Source organism: Prionailurus bengalensis, chromosome A3 (genome assembly GCF_016509475.1).
Source record: "Prionailurus bengalensis isolate Pbe53 chromosome A3, Fcat_Pben_1.1_paternal_pri, whole genome shotgun sequence".
Taxonomy (NCBI): domain Eukaryota; kingdom Metazoa; phylum Chordata; class Mammalia; order Carnivora; family Felidae; genus Prionailurus; species Prionailurus bengalensis.
In genome coordinates this window covers 23,217,277-23,240,469 of record NC_057354.1, presented here as the reverse complement: position 1 = coordinate 23,240,469, position 23,193 = coordinate 23,217,277, and the positions used below count along the sequence as shown (strand labels likewise).

Sequence of the window (23,193 nt, the reverse complement as noted above, 5' to 3'; positions counted from 1 at the left end):
TGACCACCACCCGCCCCCCCCCAACATTATAGGTGAAGAAATTGAATCTAGAGAGGAAAATGGCTGCCTGAGATTCACTGCCAAGATCAGAATCCAGGTTTGTTGACATCATCTACACCTGGCTGGTTCCCTGAGTTAGGATTCAGCTACCTGCAGTAGGCAGAACCCCAGGTACTGTTTCCCATGCCCTTTTGGCTGCACTGCACTGGATCAACTGAACAGGCTTGAAGCTTTCAGTGGCAGTGGGCAGCTGGCCGCTCACCTCCAGACATTCCTACTCCAGGTAGTCTTGGAGGAGGGGAAGACTCACGGGGCATCTTCTGACTTGCTTCCTTCTGGGGCATCTTGGCTCAAGACGTTAAATCTTCCTCTTATGCCTTGACACAGTCAGGGCTTTTGCCTTCTGAGAGAGGAATTGACACTTTTGGCCTGGAGAAAAGTAACTGGTGCTATGGGGGAGTGGGCCTAGTAATATTATATGACAGACAGGCGGGAGGTCATAGCTCATGGTAGGAAACAGATGCTGTTCCATTGTATATGGGAAGAATTCAACTTTGTGCTATAGGAGTTTAGATGAAGTGGCACATGAGGATTAAAAATGATAATTAACATTCATTGACCACTTACTATGTGCCAATCATGCTTCTAAGAAAAGTGCATGTATTAACTTCTTTGATCTTTGTAAAAACCGCATAGGGTTACTATAAGTAAACTGAGGCCAGAGAGATTAAGCACAGCTAGTAAATGTCCAAGATAGGACATGGAGTCACATCTTCTGACTCCAGAGTGTAGAGTCACTTTGGAACCAGCATGGGCCCCTAGCCTCTTTTCTGGCAGATCTGACACCTGAGTGTACATCAGAACCATAAAGGGATGGTCGAAATGCAGGTTGCTGCTCTGAGACCCCAAGTTTCTGACTCAGGGGTGGGGCCTGAGGATTTGCACACTAAGGAATTCTCAGATGATGATGCTATTCCAGAGACCATGCTTTGAGGACCACTGCTCTCTGCTTTCCTGACTACTGAGAGGAAGAGGTGCGTAGAGGGAAGGGAAGTGGTCATTGATCTTGCCCCTTAGCCCACCACCAGACCCAGGCCTCTCCTACTCTCCAGTCACCTACTCCTCACCTAGGACAAATTTATCTCCCTAAAGCCCAGCTCTGATCATGTCATGCCTCCACTCAAAGTCTTCTGGATTCTTCTCTGCCATGTGTACCATCACCATCCAGTAGAACTATCTACAGGGGTGGAAATGGTCTATATCTGCACTGTCCAATATGGTAACCACTAACCACATGTGGCTATGAATTTTATATTTTTTCCATTTTAATTAATTTAAATTTAAATAGTCACACGTAGCTAGTTGCTGGACAGTGCAGGAACCCACTTAGTATGTCATTCAAGGCTTTCACTGGTACCACATGCCTTTCCAGCCCCAGCCTCAGCCTTCAACATCCCTAGCTCAGGGCCATTCGAGGCCCGTTTCTTGGGTCTATCCTGTACTCCCCAGCCCCATGCCTTGTTTTATGCTATCTTCTCTGTTTAGGCTGCCCTTATGCCCTGCTTTTAATGTTCAGCCCAAATGCTACCTTTGCCTTGAAACCTTTTTTAAAAAATGTTTATTTATTTATGTATTTTTGAGAGAGAGACAGACAGAGACACAGAGAGAGAACGAGCGTGGGAGGGGCAGAGAGAGAGAGAGAGGAGAGAGAGAATCCCAAGCAGGCTCCGCACTATTAGCGCAGATCCCAACATGGGGCTCAGACTTATAAACCTTGAGATCATGACCTGACCTGAGCTGAAATCAAGAGGTGGACACTTAAGGAGCTTCTGGGTGGCTGAGTTGGTTAAACGTCCGACTTCGGCTCAGGTCATGATCTCACTGTTCATGAGTTCTAGCCCCACGTCAGGCTCTGTGCTGACAGCTCAGAGCCTGGAGCCTGCTTTGGATTCTGTGTCTCCCTCTCTCTCTGTCCTTTCCCCACTCATACTGTCTCTCTCTGCCTCTCAAAAAATGAATAAATGCTAAAAAAAAAAATCTTAAAAAAAAAAAAGAGTTGGACACTTAACCAACTGAGCTACTCAGGTGCCCCTGCCTTGAAACCTTTGACACTGCCCATCCCCCAATCTCTTTCTCCTCTTAACTCCAAACACTTCATCCTTTTCCTACAGCCCTTAGTACTTTTTGCCTTCTATCGCATTTGACTGGTGTAGGTGTTTTCTGTCTCTTTTGAAACCATGAGTTTTCCGAGAGCATGACTGTTTGCTAGTGAGCTCTCATTGCCTAGCTCAGATCCCTCTAGGCACAGAGAGGAGCTCACTAAATCCCACAAACCTTTGCCCTGGTGCACTGGGGAAACAGAGATGGATAACGTGCCCTTCCTGTCCTCCAGCTGCTCATAGGTTCTCAAGAGAATCTGATTCATGCCCAGAGAACCATTGAAGCCAATGGTTATTTTGGGCAGAAAGATAAAAGCCACAGAGGGCCGAGTTGGCGAGGGGAGTCCGGCAAGAGCCACCTAAGCAGAAGGCTGTGTTTATACACACAGAAGGCTTCTCTGCCTAGCCTGGACTGGTACAAGGATATGGGAGCGTCCAAACATCATTGCCTGGCTGCCTTATGGAGCTGGGGATTAACCAGTGATGCAGTGTGACTGGGGTAGTTGTCTGATCCCTGCATATGGGTGGATGAGGAGAAGATGGCAAAGACTACAGAGCAGTGCCAACCAGCTTCTCGAAGTACAATGGTGGCTGGGTGGCACCTGGGCCAGGAATATGAACACAAGAAAATGTCCATTGTGGTCTGAGCAATGGGTGGCAGGTGAAATTCTGCTTGGCCTGGTGTGGTGGTTTAGAGATCTTCAGAAGAGTCCCATTTGAAATCAAAAGACGGTTGAAAATTAAGAAGAGAGAGAGAGAGAGAGAGAGAGAGAGAGAGAATCTTTCTAGCTTCAGAATCTAGTACTAAGAGTATTCTACATCCTGAAAATCTCTAGCATATATTCATCTCTGTGACAAAAACCTTTTTGTTTTTAGTTTATTTATTTATTTTGAGAGGGAGAGAGAGCACAAGCAAGGGAGGGGCAGAAAGAGAGGGAGAGAACCCCAAGTAGGCTCTGCACTGTCAGGGCCTGACGTGGGACTCAAACTCACTAACTCTGAGATCATGACCTAAGCAAGCTGAAACCATGAGTCCAACGCTTAACCGACTGGGCCACCCAGGTGCCCAGACAAAAACCTTTTTTTATTTTTATTTTATATTTTATTTTATTTTAATTTTTTTTAATGTTTATTTTTGAGAGAGAGTGAGACAGAGAGACAGAGCGCAAGCAGGGAAGAGGCAGAGAGAGAGGGAGATACAGAATCTGAAGCAGGGCTCCAGGCTCTGAGCTGTCAGCACAAAGCCCGATGTGGAGCTCAAACCCCTGGACCGCGAGATCATGACCTGAGCCGAAGTCGGACCCCCTGCCCAGGTGCCCCAGGACAAAAACCTTTTTTAAGAGTAAAACTTTATTGAAGTTATAATATAAATGCAGAAAAGTACACCGACTGTAAGTTTACACATACTTGTGTAACTATAGTCTAGACAAGAACTAAAATATGGCCAGCATCTCCACAGTGAATTTGTGATAAACCAAATGTATGCAGGATTAGTGATGGAAAAACACAGGCTTTGGAGTCAGGCATGCCTGGGATTGAATCCTGCCCCCCGCCCCCTACGCACTAGCAGTGTGACCTTGGTTCAGTGACTTCATTGCTCTGAGCTTCAGTTTCCTCCCCCTGTAAAATCAAAGGGCATATATAACCTCTGCCTTACAGGACAGTAAGAGATTAAAAACTGAAAATGTACCCAAATTGCTAGGCACAGTGCCAGTAGGTAGTGGGGACTCAGCTGCTCTCCATGATGATGATGTTGATTGATGGTGTCACTGCAGCATCTTCTGGCACATGGGACCGCAGACACATTTTCACTTTCCTCCCTTTGCCTCTCTCTGTTCCCAGCCTCTGTACGATACTCTCCAAGGTCTCTTCTGACTGTGAGGAATCTGTGATGCTCTGATGATGCAAACCTCAGCTGACACCTCAGGCACCTGATGGGAGGCTGGGTGGACAGATATCTATATCCAGTGGGACCATAGCCAGATCTTTCATGTTTAGGCCCCTGGAGTGTGGCTTTCAGACTCCTGGTCAAAGGCTGATTTCCCAGAGGTGGTTGGAGTCTGGGGCTCCATTAATGGAGCTGAAGTGGCATTGGGGTCAGCAGAACTCAGCTTCGAGAGTGTCTGTCCTGGCATCCTGGTGAATTCTTACTCCTAGCCTTGGCTCTGGGAGTGAGGATGGCCCAAAGGACACACAGCATACGCATATTAAGAGCTGGGCCCTCATGGGATGAAGGTTGAAAGTGACCCTGCCACCAGGTTTAATGGCAGTTGCAGGGACCCCTGCAGACAGACATTAAGACCCTTCACTTTATGAGACCCAGGGCTGGAGGCAGAGTGTGGGAGGGAGCAGCCCAGAAGTTCCTTCCAGCTGGAAGGGGTTGTTGCCAAGAGGAGGCAACCAGGAAGGACTTCCTGGAGGATGCCTGGATGAATGACCATGGGAAAAGGAGGAAGGGTCTCCCCAGTGGAGGAAAGAACGTGTGCAGAAGCAGAGACGCAGGGCTGGCTGCCATGCCCTGGGAGCCTGGAACCATTCATTTTGACAGCTCCCAAGGATGAGGCTGAAGAGCCAGGTGAGATCAGGCTGTGAACAGTCTGGAGAGTCAGACTGAGGTGTTTGACTTGCTTTATCAGAGAATGGGGGACCACCGAAGTTTCCTCCATTGAGGAAGCAGAGCAGGACAGCTCCTAGAGATTTGCTCGGTGGAGACTAGCATGTGCACATTTGTCCAGACCTGCATTGTTTTGGGCCAATGATGGCAGCCAAATGTCCAAGCCACTTGAGTGGGCTATGAGGGCCCCTAGGATGCCCAGACCTGTGCAGAGGCCTGGCTGTGGGTTCAGAAGAGGGAGAGGAGGGGAAAAAGGAGGAGAAGGCAGAGGGGGAAAGGGAGAGGTAAGACTCCCACCTTTGTTGAACTGCAGTCTTGTTGGAGAAGCCAGAAAGCCTCATGGCAACTGAGCTCTGAATTCAGAAGTGGAGACAAGAGATGTGGGGTCTAGCAGACCAGAGGAGGAGCAGGCTGGGTAGAGCACAGGTGGAGGAAGCAGGCAGGGTGAACTTCCTGGAGGGGAGGCAACCTTTGGAGGCTTTGGAGAGACTGAGGGTACCGCAGGGCACGCTCAGCCTTTTGTGGGTATTCTCTCATGTCTTCCTAGGAGCTCTAAGAGGTGGTACCAGTATTATCCCCATTCTACAGAGGTGGGAACTAAGGCTCAGGGAGATTAAGGCCTTGCTCAGGGCCACACAGCTCCTGTACAAATTAATGAACCTCCCCCATCCCTGCCTCCGGCCCCCTCCCCAAAGGTAGCTATTGCCCTCACACTCTTCAGCAACACCACACTAGGTATAGAAAAATGCTTTGTACTGTGTGACCCCCCCCCCCCCCCAGCAGCTTGGTCATCGTTCCACGCTAGAGTATGTCCTAATGTGGGAGTGTGAGGCTCCCACGGTCTGGGCTGGGAGGTTCCAGGGGAGGGGATCCCTAGGGACTGCAGTGCTTCTGGAGACTTCCTGGAGGAGACTGAAGGGGCATCTGGGAGGGAGAAGTCCCTGCCAGGTGAGTGCTGCTGCCTGTCCACGCTGCCTGTTCTCTACACCCAGATGCAGCCACCCCTCAGTGCCTTCCAGAGAGTTCTAAGGACCAGTGAGAACAGCCTTCTCAAGGAGATTGTCCCAGGCCTGTGGGTCACGCTGCTCTGGGAAGTTTGGCTCTGGTAGTTTCCTCCTGAGACCAAGACCAGCCTAGCTCTCAACTGCCTGGGGCTGCAGCTCAGCCTACCCAGGCCCTCCAGTTCTCTGGGACCAAAGCCAGATGCCCTGCAGCATTCTTGCCCTGGAATACCCTCCTAGCCAGGACCTTGCCCTTAACCTCTCTCAGTTTAGGCATCCCCTTCTCCAGGAAGCCTTTTCTGAGCCCCACAGGCTGGGTTAGGACTTCAGATTATCTATACCCTTGCTGACTAAAGGAAATGTAATGTGAGCCACATGGGATTTACAATTTCCTAGTGGCCACATGGGAAAAAAAGCAAAAAGAAACCAATGAAATATTCAAATAATATATTTCATTAACTCAATACATCTAAGATATCATCACTTCAATACAGAAATTATGAGATATATTACACTCTTTTTAAATTAAATTTTCGATGTCCAGTACGTACTTTACAACACTTCTCAATTTGGTATCAGTCACATTTCAAGTACTCAAGAGCCACATGTGGCTAGTGGCTACCATAGTGGCCAGCACAGTTGTAGAGGCGGGGAAAGGGCATAAGGAGTGACACTCAGGGTTTGGCATCAGACAGACGTGGCTCTGCCATTTATTAGCTGGGTGAGCTTTGGAAAGTCATTAACCCCTTTGGGCCTCACTTTAGCTGTGAAAGGAGTTAATAGTTTCGATGTTGGAGAATTATTGGGAGCATTAAATAAATGAATGTATGTCTGGTGTCAGGGACAGAGTAAGTGCTCAGAAAATGGTGGGGATTCATCTTACAGTACCCTCCGATGTACGGGCTTATGTGCCATGCTCTGCCACTGGACTGACTGTAAAGCCAAGGACAGAGCCTACCCAATTCCTCTAGCCTGCCCTGAGCCCAAGGCCCGGCTCATTATGAACAGCACTGCTTGCTGAGTGAAAGATTAAATCCTTGGGCGAGGAGTCCTCACCACCCACCCTGCCCACCCAGGAACCAAGGGGCCCCCCGGTGGCTGGGAATCACAAGACCATGGACTGCCTGGGGTGACCTTGGCAGAGGGCACTGAAGATAAAAGAGGGAGTGGGAGGGGCCCCGCTTGAAGGGTTTTGTTTCTTCTCTGCCCCACCAGTGGCCTTGGGGGGCTGTGGCTGACCCGTGTGCTTTGCCTTCTCAGCCAATGGAGCCAGTCACTTCTATCCTTCTCCTGGATTTCCTGTATCCTGGCACTTTTACATCAAGTTCCCTTGAGTTAAAATTTAAGAGAAAAGAATTTCTTCTGCCTTCTAGGCAGACCAGAGAGGGGTTGAGTGGTCCTCCTTTCTCTTCTGCCAGCATTTGCTGATCTCCCGTCACAGCAACCCAGTAATAGAGATAGGACAGGAATAATTTCTCCCATTTTACAGATGAGAAAACAAGCTCAGAGAGGTCAAATAATCTCCCCAAGTGGTAGACAGTGGAAGAATCAGGGCTGGAAGCAGAATTCAGAGCTATGGGAACTGAAAAGACCCTCTTCACTGAGTGGATTCCTCTTTATCCACTTAGGCTCCTAGCATTTCTCTATGGGTGCTTTCATGAGATGTAGTCATGTTGGGTCCTGTTCCTGTGCCTCAGTTTCCCTGCCTAGGGAATGAAGGTAGCAAAGTAACTGAAGTATTAATTTCAACTGATGCCTGTAAAGGGCCATGTGTTCTTCAGAATACCCCCAGCCCACCCCCCAGCCAGATTTCTCTGGAAAATGCTATTATGGGTAAAGTGAAAAGTGGTCTAGAGAGCTAGTATGACTGAACAACTATAACCTTGGACAGGTCGCTCACCACTCTGGGCCTCAGCCTGCCTATTTATAAAATGGGGATGATATTATCTCACAAGATGTTGTGAAGATTGTACACAAAAGTACTTTGCAAACTGGAATGTCCTAATAGAAATGTTAGTCAACAATAATAATAGAAGTAGAAATAATGATAATAATGAAGATGTGCACCTTTCTGTGTGGTCCCACTGACCTGGAAGGAATTGGGCCTTTTGGGTATAAATCCAGAATGATGTCTGGGAATGGCCTGTCTTGGCCTTTGGAATGTAGCTTGGATTCTTCTGGGAAAGTGAGAAGCTCCCATCTAGCTGAGGAGGGTGGGAAAGTGGCTCTGACCCAGGGGGGAGGGGATGGGGAGGAAGGGAGGGGAGGAGGGGGGGTCCCGAGAAGGAGAGTGAACTAGGAGGCTCTGCGCTCTGTCCTGCCCACAGGGGCCCAGGGTTGGGAAGGTCAGTGAACAGAAGAGGCTCAGAGTCAATCCAGAATGAAAGTACTAGCCTGTAGGAGCCAAGGATCTTTAGCAGATGTGCCTAAAAAACAGTAAGTTCATCTGGTGTAATTCCTAAGTTTTACTGATCCTTTCACTCATTCATTTGAATAAATGCATAGTGAACTGAACTGAAACAAAGCATCCCCAGTGGCAAAGTAACTTGCCCAAGGCCATGCCCCTGAAGCCCAGGGGAGTTCCTGGGAGGAATTTGGGAAGCTGGGGGAATGAAAAGTCCAAAGGCAAAAGAGGACATCTGAAAGGAAGTCTGCTCAGTGGGGCTCCGGTCCTTCTGTGAATTGGCCCTGGCCTGATTTGTTCATCTTCCCGGCGCCTGTCTAGAGCAGGGGCACGTTCTCTAGGACTGGGAGGAACTGGCTTCCTTCTGTCTGCTCTCTGCCCACTCCTAAGCCTAGTGGGCAGCAGGGAGAGTGAAGGGACAGGAAGCTGTGTCTTGGGAATATCTAGTGAAGGAGTTTGTCATGTTTAAAGTTTGTTTTTGGTGTTTTTTTTTTAACATTTATTTTTGAGAGACAGAGACAGAGTGTGAGCGGGGGAGGGGCAGAGCGAGAGGGAGACAGAGAATCTGAAGCAGGCTCCAGGCTCTGAGCTGTCAGCACAGAGCCTGATGTGGGGCTCAAACTCATGAACTGCGAGATCATGACCTAAGCTGAAGTCGGACACTTAACCGACTGAGCCACCCAGGCGCCCCAGGAGTTTGTCATGTTTAAGTTGGAGAAGAAAAGACTTGGTGTGGGGGTAGAAAAAAAGGGACACAATTGCTATCTTGAGTTCTCTGAAAGGTGCTGGGCAGAAGGCATGGCCTCATTCTGTGGAGGCCCTAGGGGTGATTAGGACCTAGGGTGGAAGGTCACCATGATGGAGCAGCCACTTCTGGTGGGAGAAGTGGAAGGAGGAAGTTGCTTGTCCCTGAGTGTGCAAGTAGAGGCTAATGCTGGTGAGTTGACACTGGAGGACACAATCCACTGGTGAAGCTGACACTGAGGGAACTGCAGCTTAGGGGGACAGATGGCTTGGCTGCATGTCTGGGCTGCCTCCCAGCTTTGGGCCTCTGTAGTTTCCAGTGTGATGGAGTCTGGGGTGACTAGAATACTGGCTGGCACACACTAGGCACTCAGGAATTATTTGAAGAATGAAAAAATAGATATGTATGCCTGGGGGGCGGTTAGGGAGTAGGGGTCATGTGGGCTGCAAATGTGGACCATGGGCAGAAGTCTCTGGAGATCATGTTGGGAATTACCCACCATCTTCCCTGGGGCTTTCCCCCATGAGATGGGACCTTAGAGATGAGTACTTCCAACTTTCTTTGATTGTTTGCAAACCGGGGCCCAGAGTGGGAGAACAACTTGCCCAAAACTACTGGTCAGGACAGTGGCAGAGTGACCTCCCTCTGCCATTTGAGGTCCTGGCCTATGGACCAAAGGAGTTGGGCGGTGTGGTAGTTGGGACCAGCTTTTTGAGTTAGTGCTGCTGGAGAGGAGGAACAGGGTTTCACTTGGTTTTGAGTTATCTCAGTGCCACAGACCCCTTGGCCACCCCCACCACTTTCCTGGAGCCTCACACAAATCCAGAAAAAACCCCCCACATTTTTACACGGGCCCAGCCCCCAGTTATACTTAGGGTCACTGCCACCAAACCACATATGGGCAAATGCACACATACACACACTCAGAGACACACAGGATCCCAGGAGACTGCACATACCTCCTCCCAGATGGGGGAGGAGCCCTGTGTCCCACGGAGGTTGTGCTGCTGGGGAGGTGAGGGTATCCGGCTCTGCTTGGTGGGCTGGGAGGCCCACTGAGGCTGAGTCACCCCTTCTGAGTCAGGGATCCTCCCTCCTTCTCCCCTCCCCCTCCCTCTGTCCCTGCTAGGCTCCCAAGAGGGGTTGGCCCAGAGAGGAGGGCCCAGGCTGGCGGGGGGGAGGGGGGGGCGGGGACGCAAGAGTTGGCCCCGTGGCTCCACCGCGGTCCCGCAGTGGTCTGGGAACTGCCGGTGGCAGCGCCAGAGAGGAGGTGGCCTGGGAGCCTGAGAGAGAGACAGAAGGCAGAAGGAGAAGGAGGCTGGCAGAGAGGAGGCGGAGGCAGGGGCAGGGCCGCCGGAGGGAGCAGGCAGGCGCGCGCGGCGGCCGCCCCTGGACTGGGCGCGGAGGCCGGGCGGGGGCGGGGGCTGGCCGCGCGTCGGGCGCCAGGCCCGGGGCTGTGGGCACAGTGCCCAGCCCCCGGCGCACGCTGAGCCGCCGCCGCCGCCGCCGCTGCTGCAGTCGGCATCCATCAGCGGGCGGGGGTGTCGCGGAACAGGCTGCTCCGCAGAGCCCGCCGTGGCCCCGCGCGCCCGCCCCGCCCCGCGGCCTGCCGGCCCCGCAGGAGCCGACGGGGCGCCCCCCGCCCAGCCTGCTCGAGATGGGGACCCCTGGGCTCAGGTAGGCATGAGGGGGGATCAGGTGGCACGGCAGGCTGGGACTCAGTGCATGTAGGCCCAGCCTGCAGCCCTAGGGAGGACTGGGGGCGAGACCGGGAGGAACTGAGTTTGCAGGCTGTTGGCCCCCTGGCCAGTGTGGGGGAGGTTCTTGCTGTTCCTCCCTACCTCCGGGTCTGCAGCCTCCCGAAGGCCTGGAGAGAGAGGTGGGCAGGCTGTGAGTTGGTGGTTACTGTTGGGATGCAGGGCTGGTGGGTGCTAGGCTCCCTAGCTGGGCCACTCTGTTCTTGGAGACCATTCTTGCTGCCTCTGTGGAGGCCCGGGGCTACTGGGTCTCTTCCTCCAAGCTTCAGATGCTGCAGGCCAGTCTCTTGGTTGGAGGCCGAGGTACTGGGCAGCTGCTGCCCTCTTCCTCACCGTCTGGTTATAGACCTTTCTCCACTCTGGGCTCACTTCCCACCTCATCTCCCCTCCAAGTCTCCCAAAACTGGGCAGATGGATCTTAGTCCTGGACCTCTGTGGTTCTGGCTTGGTATTGTTCTGGCCAGAGTCTGCCCCCACCAATTAGAGGGAGAGGACTTGTGGGTCCCAGTTGTGTCTTGCACCTTTGTGCTTAGGAATGTCCAAGGGCCTAAGAAACCGGGGTCTTGGGGACAGGTATGAGGTGGGGGTGGAGGGGGGGGAGGATGAGTGACTACAGCCGCCAGGGTACTTACCAGGTGCTGAGGCCACTGCTTGGCAGAGCTATGGCCCCAGGATGGTCCTTGGGGACCTTGAGGGGCTGGACAAGGACTAGGAAGGAGTTCTGAAGATACTGGTCTCCTTGTCAGCTGCGGGCCTTGGTCCTTGCTCCCTCCCCCCAGCTCTGAGATGGCATTGGTGGGGGAGAGGCACTACCACGTGTTCCCGCCTTCACTTCTGGATCTGCATATCATCTCCACTGCAAAGGTGGGAGTGTAAGAGGGCTGGATTTAGGGCCTCTCTGGGGCTGTGTGGGGTCTGGCGGCTCCAATTCTCCCCCACCTCCCAGCGTTAGGAGTTTTCCAGAATCGGGCCAGGTTGAGAGTTGGGGACAGGAACCGTGCCCCCAGAAGCTCCTGGAAGACAGTGCTGCCTGACCTGGGCAAGGGTGAGGAGAATAGAGGCGGCTATGTGCCCGCCTGCCCACCCATTCCTCCAGATGGAGCCTGCGGCAGAGGCAGCCTGTGCCAGCCTCCTCTCTGAGCCACCGTGGCCCAGGGAGGCGCTGCCAGCTCCGTGCAGCGATGAAGCTGGCTTCTGCTGGCCAGCCTGAGGTCATGCCTGCCCGGCAACCCAACGTACAGCCTTTGTGGTGTACAGAACATGGTCCCTTGGGGGGCACCTCAAGGTGGTCCTGGAAATCAGTGCAGGGGGCGTTGTTCCTATTAATACCCTTCCTGGGCCACACAGCAGTTCCCTGGGCTCAGCTCTGTGAGCTTCATGGAGCTTTCATAGAACCTGCATGAGAATGATGCTTGTCCATGTAGTCCTCACTTAGTAAATACTGAAAGCTTGAATGAGGCCTAGAGACGAAGAATGACTTGTCCAAGGTCATGTAGCAGCTGAGTGGGAGGGATAGCACTAATGTATCCAGGTCTTCTAGCTCTTGGTTTGAGGTTCTTGCAGCCCAATCTGCTTCCTTTTTGCCATGGCTGTTCCATACACAGGGCTCTGGCAGGGGCTGGACATTATAACCTGGAGCCTGAGGCTACCCCTTAGGAGGGGTCTTGCATTGGCCTCCCAGCCAGTGTCCCCAGAAGGTGAAGAGGAAAGGTCAGGCTGCCTCACAGATAATGGGTCAGGGCTGAGGCAACGGGCAGCTGGTAGCCCTTGACCTTCCTGGTTATAAATGGAGACAAGAGGATGTTGGATGCCCAGGGATGTTCTAGGCCTGAGCCTCCAGAAGCAGTAGATAGGTCTCCTGACTGGACTGGCTGAGGTGGGAAATACCTCTGTGTTAGCTCCAACATGGATTTCTCTGTGGGCCTCTCTGGGCTTCTGTGTCCCCATTTATTAAAAAGTGATAATAATCTCTATTTGTAGTAGTAACAGTGATTATACAATCGGGGTGACGGCATTTATTTTTATTTTTATTTTTATTTTTAAAATTTATTTATTTTGTGTGTGTGTGTGAGAGAGAGAGAGAGGAAGAGAGAATCTCAAGCAGGCTCTGCACTGTCAGCACAGAGCCTGATGCGGAGCTCGAAACCCACGAACCGTGAGATCATGACCTGAGCCGAAGTTGGACACTTAACTGACTGAGCCACCCAGTCACCCCAGGGTGATGGGATTTATTGAGCACCTACTGTGTGCCAGTGCTTTGCATATCTCACAGCAATCCTGTCAGGTATTATCCACTTTTTACAAATGAGAAACTGAGGTTCAGAGAGGTTGTGTCACCTGCCTGAGGCTACACAGCTGGAAAGTGTGGGACTGTGTGTGTCCAGAGCCCCTCTCTCTTACCATGACATTATACCTGGGGCAGTGTCTGGGAGTACCAGGTTGGTGTCTAGCAGAGCCAGACGACTGATTTGCCAGGGCCAGTCCAGGTAGAGAGGTCTGTGTTGGGTGAGGCAAAGGTGGTTCTGTGGCCCAAGTGCTCCAGAGGGGTAGAGGTAGAGGCAGAGAGGCACTAGCTAGGAGCCCTGAGAGAGGGCTCACCTCGGCCTTTTGCTTCCTGGCCAGGATCCCCTAGAAGTGGGGCTGCTCGCTGCCCCCACTGGCTGTCAGGGAAGTCTAGTTAGCCCCCACACTCATCCACCCCCACCCCCACCCCCACCTCATTCGATAGGACCCTAAAGACCTGAAAACACAGGATGAGAATGCAGGGGGATCAGCTGGGACTGTGACGAAGAGGCCCTATAGGGAGAGGACGTGCATCTGGGTGGATGAGTAAGGTGGGAGAAGGCTGGCAATGCTTCCTTTGTGGGTAGGAGGCTTGTGGATAAGAATAGTAACAGCCGGCATTTATTGAGCACCTATTACATGCGGGCATTGTTTTAAGGGCTTACGTGTACAACTCAAATAATCTTCACAAACCCCTGTGAGGTAGGATTCTTCTCATTTCACAGATTGAGGGAGCTGAGGCTTGCAGGTGGGGGAAAGACAGTTGCTCAGGGTCCCATGGCTAGCTCATAGGGGATCCCTGATCTAAATCCAGGTGGTGTGGACCAGAGCTGTGTTCCTCATGGCATGTCATCAGCCTGCAGTTTCTTCTCAGCGGTCATATTCAGTTTTGTTCAATTTGAAGAATATTCTCTGAGTACCTCCTGCAGGCCCCGTGTCGCCTCTGAGGAGCTCACAGTCCAACCAGAGAGGCACAGACAGGACACAGGGAAGGTAAAGGGCAGTGTGTTCCATATGCTGAGCATGGATTCCTATTTTGGTGATCAGGAGCTTTTGTGCTGGGCATGAAAGGTCAAGTGGAATTTCAGTAGCTGTGAGGGAATGGCACCCTCAGGTCAGAAGGGAAGGAAGTAGGGACGCCTTTGATGAAGAGTGGGTGGTCTGCTATGCATGGGTAGCTGGCACAGGGGGCTGGGGGCACTGGGAGGTGACAAAGTCAGCTCGGGTTTGGGTGTTTGCCAAGGCTCTGGAATCCACCAGACCTGAGCTCTCGTCACAGCTCCACTGTGTACCAGCCACGTACCCTCGGGCACATCACTTAGCTGGCCTGAGCCTCAGTTTCCTCATCTGTAAAATATGGATAAACACACCTACCGTGTAGAGCCCACGTGTGGTTGCTGTTATATAAAGGACCTAGCTTGCACATCCCAGGGACTCAGTAAACATTACTTCTCTCTCCCTTCAGTCCCTCTTGAACATCAGGCTAAGGTGTTTCCACTTGACAGGAGCCTGGAGGCTCTTTGGTCTGCATGGGGCATGCATGCACTGAGGCATGACAGAACTGTTTGGGAAGGTCCCTTTGTCGACTGTAAGAACCACAGGAGGGGGCAGACTGCAGCTTTGCCTGAGAAGCATCAGCCCTGTGGACTTGGAGGGCTGGGGGAGGGAGGACGTCTACCACGTGGTGGGTGGCTTAGCTGGTTGGGGTGGGGAAGACCACAGGGGCCATTAATTCAGTTTGAGGCCTTGTGAGTTTAGGATGAAGAACTGTCTCCCTTCAGTCATTCTGAAGGTTGCATGGCATCTTTGTGCATCTGGGTTTTTTTCCCCCCCTTTTGAATAATTTCCTTTGGATGAATCCCCATCAGAGCTTCCTGTATAATAGCAGCAAATTGGGACTAAGTGCCCAACAATAGGAAGATGATTGAGAACGTTTTGGAACATCCAGTGGATAAAGTAATATACAGCCAAAGTAATATACAGCCACAGAAATACTTATTTTTGCAGCGTAGGGAGCTGTGTACTTGCAAAGCTCCTTTGCATCCTTTATTCATTTCATGTTCCCTGTGACAGAGGTGGGACAGGGGTTAGATTCCTCTGGGGCCCTGAAGAGATGCAGGTTGGGTTCTCATCCCCTTAGGGGCAGGGCTCATGATTTATTCATTGCTCTCTCCTCAGCTTGTAGCTCAGTGGTTTGCGAATGCTTGTCTGGTTGAAAGAATTGATTGAAAGAACAAAGCAGAGGGGAATTGACTTGTCCAAGGCCATCCAAGCTATAAGACCCAGGACCTGGTCTCCTCATCCTTACCTGCCACATTCTTACCACTGAGTAGCTGTGCAGAGGAGTAGGATGGAGGGGTTCCCAGCCAAGAACTTGGGATGCACACAGACCAGGGCTTAAGTCTACTTTCTGTCCTTATGAGCTGCCACGCTTTGGCAAATTGATCTTTTAAGCTTCGCTTTCCCTATGTGTAATGTAGACAGTCCAAGTACCTGCTTTTAGGGTAGTTGTCAAGATTAAGTGATTTAAGGCATGTAAATCTCTTAGCTTGGTAACCAGCACATAGTAAAGTACCCATGAATATGAACTGTGATGATAATGATACAATAATGTGGAAATATATCTGATACAATTAATGTTCAATGGAAAAAAAAACCCATAAACTTATAAGCACTCAGATTATATTGGTGTAAAATTAGATATGACCATGGATAACATTGGAAGAGAACAGGCAGAAAGGGAGCTACAGCAGGTGTGATAGGAGGTCAATAAGACTGATCAGAACAACTCTTTTATTTATTTATTTATTTATTTATTTATTTATTTATTTAATATATGAAATTTATTGTCAGATTGGTTTCCATACAACACCCAGTGCTCATCCCAAAAGACGCCCTTTTCAATGCCCATCACCTACCCTCCACTCCCTCCCACGCCCCATCAACCCTCAGTTTGCTCTCAGTAGAACAACTCTTTTAAAAAAGACTTGATTTCTGGAGTGCCTGGGTGACTCAGTTGGTTAAGCATCCGACTTCAGCTCAGATCATGATCTCAATGTCCATGAGTTCGATCCCTGTATCAGGCTTTGTGCTGGCAACTCAAAGCCTGGAGCCTGCTTCAGATTCTGTGTCTCCCTCTCTCTCTGCCCCTCCCCTGCTTGCACTCTGTCTCTCTTACTCTCAAAAATGAATAAATGTTAAAAAGTTAAAAATACTTTATTTCTTCTTTAGTTTTAATTTAAAAAGACATATATGAAAATCTTAATAATTCGGATGTGTATTCTCCCCTTGTCTCCCTAACCAAAATCCTTTCCAGAAGTAGCCAATGATAATAATATGTTTGTTGTGGGTCCTGCCAGGGTATTTTCTTTTTTTTTTTTTTTTTTAAGTTTATTTATTTAGTTTGAGAGAGAGAAAGCGCACATAAGCAGGGGAAGGACAGAGAGAGAAAGGGAGAGAGAGAGAATCAGGCTCTGTGCTGTCAGCGTGGAACCCAACATGGGGCTTGATCCCACCAACCATGAGATCATGACCTGTGCCTAAATCAAGAGTCAGACACTTAACCACCCAGGCGCCCCCTGCCAGGGTATTTTCTATGCCTACATAAGCATACAAACCAGAATGGGACCATAAATTATATCATTGTTTTACAATTTGCATTTTTTTCATTTACATTTTGACATCTTTTTATGTCAGTATAAAATCCATCGCAAAATTTTTCACAAGTACGTAACACTTTTGTAACTCATTTAAAGACATTTTTTTACATTTATTCATTTTTGAGAGACAGAGAGAGAGACAGAGCACAAGTGGGGGAGGGGCAGAGAGAGGGAGACACAGCATCCGAAGCAGGCTCCAGGCTCCGAGCTGTCAGCACAGAGCTCGACACGGGGCTTGAACCCATGAGCTGTGAGATCATGACCTGAGCCGAAGTCGGATGCCTAACCAACTAAGCCACCCAGGTGCCCCTGTAACTCATTTTTAAAAAATGGTTGTATCCTAGTTACTTTGGCCAGTGCCCTGTTGATGGACATTTAAAGTTATTCCCAATTTTACTCTATTCTAAATAATGCTGACAATGAACTCTAAGAGTGTTTGAACAATTAAAGAAAATGAAGTGAAAGAAGGAGTCAGAAACTGTGAGGCCGTGAGGGCTGCCTGGGGAGGTCTACAGGTCTGCCCCCACCCCACCACCCCTGCTTCTCAGCAGAGCCTGGGGGACAAGGATACTGAGGACTGGCCTGCTCAAAGGGTGGGGATATCCCAGGGAAACCCCCTTCTGTCACTGACCCACTCTGAAGCTCACTTGTGGAACTTCCAAATTCTCTTTGGATGCTACAAGCTGCTGCCTGGGTCATGCTGCCACTCACACCTTGAGTGTCCTTGGACAAGTTCTTTGCCTTCTTTGGACCTCACTTTGCCCATCGATGTGATAGTGACAACCTTACTGATGAGAGCCACTGTTGCCACTTACTGAGTGCTGTGTGAGCTTCATATGCATGGTGCCAGGGTGAGCTTCATATGCATTCTCTCATTTCTTTCACACTAAATGCCTTTGAGGCGTCGGGGGTGTTATTCTCATTTTGCATGCTCAAACTGGCTCTCAGTGAGGTTAAGTAACTTGCCCAAGGTCCTCAAGCCAGGATTCAAACTCTGGTCCAAAGCCTGCTCATAACTGCTGTTCCATGTTCCCTCTCACCAGCTGCTGATCGGTGAGGTCCAAGTGAAATGATGATTATAAAGGGATTCTTTAAATTGTAAACCACCCCACGTGTGGGAGGGGTTGGTACTGCTGTTATTATTTCTACATCCAGAGCAACGGTAGCTTTGGTTACATGGTTGACAGTAAGTTGGAGGTTGTGGGATGTGGCAGGATTGAGGGGGAAGAGCACGGGACCGTCAGCCAGCAGATCTGGGTCCTAGTGCTGGCTCTACTTGAACTAACTAGCTTTGGTGACCTTGGCCGGCCAACCCAGCCTGGGGAATGAGCCCATCTGCCCTGTGTGGCCCTTGTGCAGCTCAAAATGAGACAAAGCCTGGAAGGCGGCCAGCTCATCGCCTGGCTTTCAGAGGAAGACCCGCTACGGGGAGGTCTCTGTCTGCCTCTGCAGTCATCAGTGTGGTCCAGGCGGGAGGCATTTCTCTTTTCTGATGCCGTTACTCTGCAGTCCTGGGCATATCATGCGGTCCCCAGCCCACAACTGCACATTCAGCCCGTGGCTCCGTGGTGGCACATGAACCCTTTGGGCAAGAAGCCAGTGCTGACGGGTGGCAGCTTCTTCACGTTGCTTGGTTTTGTTTAATGCGGTGCCCACGGGCACCGCAAGCCTCTGACCGACTGCCATCTCCCCGCTACCGAATGAACGACTGCAGGCCCAGCTCCTGTTTTAACCCCGCAGCCTCTGTCAGGGGCTCCTGAGCCTTGGCCAGGAGGCTACACAGGGCCCCAGAGGCAGCTGTCTCAGCCTGCGCCCTCCTCCCTCGCGGCAGGGAGGCATTTCATTCACGTCCACCCAGAGGTTGTCACTCTGGGAAGTGAATGCTCTGTGCTGGGGAAATCCCCGTAGGAAGGAACATCATCTCTAGAGGGGAAAGAGTAAGTCTTGATAGGCTCGTACTCCCTGTCTCTTTTCTTTTAATTCTTTTCTTTTTCTCCTCTGACTCCAAAAGTAATACATGTTCATAGGGGAAAAATTGTGAGACCCAGAAAACCCCCCTAAAAAGCCGAAAGAGAGAAGTGTGTAATCCCTTCTCTAAGGGAGTGCTATTGTTCACACTTTAGCCTTCTGGCTTAATGCTCAAGGTGAGAATATCTACTATTTCTTGAGTACTAACTGTGGGTTTTGGCATGTGTTAAGTGCTTTAGGCGCATGATCTGGTTCAATCATAGTAACCGTGTGAAATAGGCATCATCATGAATTTTACAGATGAAGACACTGAGGCACAGACAGGTTAAGAGACCTGTTTACGTTCTCCTTGTCTCCCATTTTATCCCTGACCACTAGATGATTCTGCCTTTTCCCGATTTCTCCTCCCCTCCCTCTCTAATTCATGTGTTTGTTTAGTGTCAGGAAGTGTTATCAGTCAGATTCTGGCAGAAAACAGAATTCCACTCAGATGCTTACACTAAGGAGTTGTGAATAAAGGTGTGGGCAGGGTTAAGGGAATCCACAAGGGTACACACAAAGTAACAGTGACAGAAGCTGTTTTCACCGTTCTGCCTGAATGAGCAGAGGGAGGGAACAGTATTACCAGAAATCAGTGATGGCTGGACCTGTACAAGTTGCTGACACAGAGGGCTCAGCCACTGCCAGAACCACAGGGAGGGAAATTGGGAAGATGTTCCCCAACTTCCCATTGGCCTTTAACTCATGCCTCCCATTGGCCAAACCCAACCAGAAGTCAGCAGGCAAGGAAGCTCAGTCCAAGGAGTCAGCCTCCCGCTTCTTTGAGCAAGGCATAGACCTGGAGGTGCAACAGTTCAGGAGACATGGTTGGAAGGGGATGGGAGAGATGTGCCCCCTGAGTTCCCCAAAAGAAAGAAGTTACTTGGTAACTGTGATTTTTGAAAACATCATTCAAAACAGAAGTCTCACTTGCTGCCTGGCATTCTCTTGATGTTTTGGTGTCTTTCACACCCTGTCCATCTCTCTCTCTTTCTCTTTCTTCTTTCTCCTTCCTTCCATTAGTTCCTACCTGGCTCAGAATTCCCAAGAATGCCTGGGCAAAAGTCACAGGTGTGCAAGATTTAGAAGAGAGCCTTACTGGCTAGGGAGTAATTGTCGTGACCATAGACACACATGGCTGTATGTACCCTCATGATGTTCCACTGCTCTGCACATGCATGCAAAGACATGCTTCTGGTATATATCATCAGCATCTATAATATACTCTTCCTAAAATATATGACTTTAACTTTTGTATCTGAAAGTCCTTGGTTGTCTGTGATGTCCTTTGTCTACATGGCTGTACTCTGAAGTGCGGGAACAGGGGTTCTCATCCCTGTTTGGCAGATGAGGAAGCTGATGTTTACAAGGGGGAAGTGACTTGCCCAAGACCCTTCAGATAGGAAGTGGCAGAACTGAAGCAAGACACAGTGGTCCTGACTCTGAACTCAGCTCTTCCCAGTGTATTTGTCTTTCACTCTTGGGAAGTTTTTCCTTAGCCAGCCTCACCCTTTGGAGAAATTAGTACAGGCCTCCTGAGGCTGCTAAAATGCCATGGAGTGGGAGGGACTTGGGAGTCAGAGAGACTTGGCACAATCATATGACCTTGGGCAAATCAGCATACCTCTTTGGGTCTGTGTGTCCTCATCAGTAAAATAAGGATGATAGTATCAGGAGTTTGGATGGAAAAGTCAGGTGCTTAACGTCTGATAAGTCATCAGGACAGGCTGGCTGGCTGGTAGCCGCAAAGACTCCCGAGGTGAATGCAACCCAGGTCTCTGTCCTCAGTTGAGTAGACTTAAAACTTGTCTTGTTGGTGTTTTACCCACCCATCACCCACTTGTCCATCTACCCATCCTTCTGACACCAGACCCCCTGGGTTTCACTTCTGGTACTGCCATGCACTAGTGTATGATCTTGGGCAAGTTTCTTAACTTCTCAGTGCTCCGGTTTCTTCTTTTATAAAATAGAGATAATAAAAGTACCTATTATAGGTTATTGTGAAGGTTAAAAGAGTTCAATTGATATAAAGTGTTTAGGCTGGTGCCTGGCAAATGGCAAACTCTGTAAATGTTAGCTTTGTTGGTATTTACCAAGAATTACACTCAGTCCTGGGGATAATGGCAAATGAGTCAGATAAAGTTTTGTTTTTATGGAGTTGATGTTCTAGAGGAATAGAAACAAGTAAAAAGAAATACGTTTCATTTGTGATAGTTGCTGTGGAAAAAAAAAATACCCAAACCACCCAACTGGCATGGTTGCTTAATCGGCCCAGCATTTCTGTTTGGGGTAATGAAAAATTTTGGAAACAGATAGTGGCAATTGATTGTTGCACAAGGTTGTGACTAATTCACATCATGGAATAGTTACACTTAAAAATGGTAAAAATGGCAAAACCAAAATAAAATAAAACCAGGCCCCATATCCAGCATGCTCTCACCAAAAAAAAAAAAAAAAAAAAAAAAAAAAGGGGGTTGGGGGGAAAGACCTACTTAGAGAGGTCAAGAGGTGCATGGATTGAGGTCTTAAGGATGAGAGCTGCCATGCCAAGAGATGGGACAAGCCCACTGTCTATGTGGGCAAAGCCCCACGGCAGGGGCTAGCCTCTTGTGGTTGAGGAGCAGACAGAAAGTAAGACAGGCTCATAGCGATGGTGGACCAGATGCAGTGGCCATAAGCAGGGACCTTTAACTTTGATAAGAAGCTTGTATTTTATTTTGATAGTAACTCATTGAAGGTTTTAAGGAGGGTCTCCAAGAAAATGGACAGCATAGGAAATACAGTCAATGGTGTCTTAATAGTGTTGTATGATGACTGATGGTAGCTACACCTGTGGGGAGCATAGTGACATATAGTTGTCCATTCACTATATTGGGAAATGAAGGTAATGTGGTGTGTCAACTGTAACTTGAATTTTTAAAAAATGAGGACGCCATCCAGATGGAGTTTACAAAAGATCCCTGTGGCTGTTCTGAAGAGAATAAACCCTAGAGGGGCCCAAGTGGCCACAGAGAGTCCGTGAAGGAGGCTAGGCAGCCATGGGTTGCCAGTGGCTTGGGCCTGTGCTATGCCTGTGGGGATGGAAAAAAAGAACAAATCTAAGTTACTGGATTCAGAGATGCTGATTCACTCTAACCTTGGCTGTAGGGTCTGATGTATAAACTGGCTGGTTCATTTTTAATGAGTTGGTGCAATTACAGGCCAAGTGGCTATTGCCTTGCCTGGGCTAGGATGTCCTCTCCCAGCAGGCCACCCAGATGGAAAGCCATAGTGCCCCTGGAGGGGGAGCCAGGGGAGCCAGCCATTGGCAGCAACGTTAAAGAGCATCAAATGCTGCCAGCCTTCTGGACTTGCCTCAGATTGGGCTGTGCCCCTTTCCTCCAGATGGGACTGGTGTGGGTACCATCAGCATTTACTTCTCTGGCTGGCCTTTCTCCCTTCGAATGCTGTGCATTGATTGGGTTTTCATATGTTAGTGCCATCAGTCTGGCCTTTCTGGCCTCTGTTTCTTCCTTCCTTCCTTCCTTCCTTCCTTCCTTCCTTCCTTCCTTCCTTTCATGTTTATTTAATTTTGAGAGAGAGAGAGAGGCACAGAATCCAAAGCAGGCTCCAGGCTCTGAGCTGTCAGCACAGAACCCGATGCGGGGCTTGATTCCACGAGCCGTGAGGTCATGACCTGAACCGAAGTGGAATGCTTAGCTGACTGAGCCACCCAGGCGCACCTGTTCTCTGTTTCTTACAACATCTCTTTCTCTATCCGTTCTGGGCTGGCACTTCTTTCTCTCTTTTTTTTTAATGTTTGTTTATTTTTGAGAGAAATAGCATGAGTGGGGAAGGGGCAGAAAGAGAGGGAGACACAGAATCCGAAGCCGGCTCCAGGCTCGGAGCTGTCAGCACAGAGCCAGACGTGGGGCTCAAACCCATGGACTGTGAGATCATGAACTGAGCCTAAGTCAGACCCTTAACCAACTGAACCACCCAGGTGCCCCTGGGCTGGTACTTCTGAACTCCTGGTTCTCAGACTACTCCCTGTTTCTCATTACTGTTGGTGATTATACACCCTCTCAGGGTTGTTTTATTGGGGACACACCATGCTCATTGCTCTGTCTTGGTTAGTTTCCTGAATTTCTACCACCACTCTCAGAGGGAGGGAGGAGTATCTCCATTTTACAGATGAGGCGACTGAGGCTCAGAGCATTGAAGTCACTTGCCCATGGTCACAGAGTGAGCCAGTGGTGGAGCCAGGCTTCAGGTCTGATCTAAGTCTTCCCCCTGTGCTGGTATCCTGTGGGGTGTCCATGAGATGATGGTGTGTTGAATCCCTGACCCTGGGCCTGGCCTGCAGCGGTGCTTAGTGATGGGAGTCTTGCCCTTTCCATCAGAGTAATGCTTACGACTCTTGCAAGGCTGCCTGCCACACCCCCCAGTTCCCTCACTTCTCCCCATCTCCAACCTGTTCCACCTGCCAGGCTGTTTGGAGCTCACCTTTTAATAGGCTTCTTGTTCTGAGGTGTCAGGATGTCAAAGCCTCCTCTCTGTCCTCCGCACAGCCCTCCTTGTTCCC

The 23,193-nt window shown here is 50.0% G+C and overlaps 1 protein-coding gene across 33 annotated transcripts in view; it reads left to right on the top strand.

Moving 5' to 3' along the window:
- Positions 1–23,193, top strand: part of EPB41L1 (erythrocyte membrane protein band 4.1 like 1) — a 127,640-nt gene that overhangs the window by 45,040 nt on the left and 59,407 nt on the right. For 7 of the 33 annotated variants that reach the window (XM_043602489.1, XM_043602486.1, XM_043602482.1 and 4 more), the window contains exon 1: positions 10,379–10,600. The exons of 3 other annotated variants lie outside the window; for them this stretch is intronic. The gene's annotated coding sequence lies outside the window, so the exon portion shown is untranslated. Of the gene's footprint in view, positions 1–10,337; positions 10,601–23,193 lie in introns of those variants that run through there. 23 more of the 33 variants (XM_043602468.1, XM_043602464.1, XM_043602471.1 and 20 more) reach the window with 18 other exon arrangements.